The sequence below is a fragment of the Rhinichthys klamathensis genome, unplaced genomic scaffold, assembly GCF_029890125.1.
Source record: "Rhinichthys klamathensis goyatoka isolate OS25496 unplaced genomic scaffold, OSU_Roscu_1.1 h1tg000009l_1, whole genome shotgun sequence".
In the NCBI taxonomy this organism is placed as follows: Eukaryota; Metazoa; Chordata; class Actinopteri; order Cypriniformes; family Leuciscidae; genus Rhinichthys; species Rhinichthys klamathensis.
In genome coordinates this window covers 4,995,780-4,996,790 of record NW_026606562.1, presented here as the reverse complement: position 1 = coordinate 4,996,790, position 1,011 = coordinate 4,995,780, and the positions used below count along the sequence as shown (strand labels likewise).

The 1,011-nt window shown below is 43.1% G+C and overlaps 1 pseudogene; it reads right to left on the bottom strand.

Annotated features, from left to right (window-relative positions):
- Nucleotides 1-671: 671 nt before the first annotated feature.
- LOC130094690 (5S ribosomal RNA) lies at nt 672-788 on the bottom strand (annotated as a pseudogene).
- Between the last annotated feature and the right edge of the window lie 223 nt (nt 789-1,011).

Here is a 1,011-nt window from a genome sequence, read left to right as displayed (position 1 = left end):
CGATATCTGGGATTCAGTATCGGCCGATACCGATCCGATACTAAAATAAAAACAGTGCTACCTAATAAACACTGCCTCACTGTGTGGAAGAGACTGGGATCATTCTTTTGTGAAAGGCATCAGGCAGGCTTGACTTAAACATTACTTTCTTAACTTTGTAAAACAAATTAGTGTTATGTAGTGAATCTTTTTATAAAATAGCTAATTGTGCAACAACTAATAATAATAATTAGTTACATTTATATAGCGCTTTTCTGTGTACTCAAAGCGCTTTACATTGAAGGGGGAATCTCCTCAACCACCACCAATGTGCAGCATCCACTTGGATGATGCGACGGCAGCCAAATTGCGCCAAAACGCCCACCACACACCAGCTTATTGGTGGAGAGGAGACAGAGTGATGAAGCCAATCAGTATATGGGGATGATTAGGAGGCCATGATGGACAGAGGCCAATGGGCAAATTTGGCCAGGATGCCGGGGTTACACCCCTACTCTTTTTTCGAAGAACATCCTGGGATTTTTAATGACCACAGAGAGTCAGGACCTCGGTTTTAACGTCTCATCCGAAGGACGGTGCTCTTTTGACAGTATAGTGTCCCCATCACTATACTGGGGCGTTAGGACACAGACCACAGGGTGAGCGCCCCCTGCTGGCCTCACTAACACCTCTTCCAGCAGCAACCTGGTTTTCTCAGGAGGTCTCCCATCCAGGTACTAACCAGGCTCAGCCCTGCTTAGCTTCAGTGGGCAACCAGTCTTGGGCTACAGGGTGATATGGCTGCTGGCTTATTCTGCTGCTTTTGTAAACTGACGTAAACCATAGCTTCACTAGCTTGGTACACATTCAAAATAAACAGGAGTCAGTATGCCTTTGTAATGGTTTACTGAAAATGGGAATTTAACATCCAATACAAAAGCAGCAGAATAAACCAACAGCTAAGCTTTGTAAAACATGTAAAAAAACAGAAACAAAAACTTGTTATAATAATTTTGTTAGTGCAAACATATA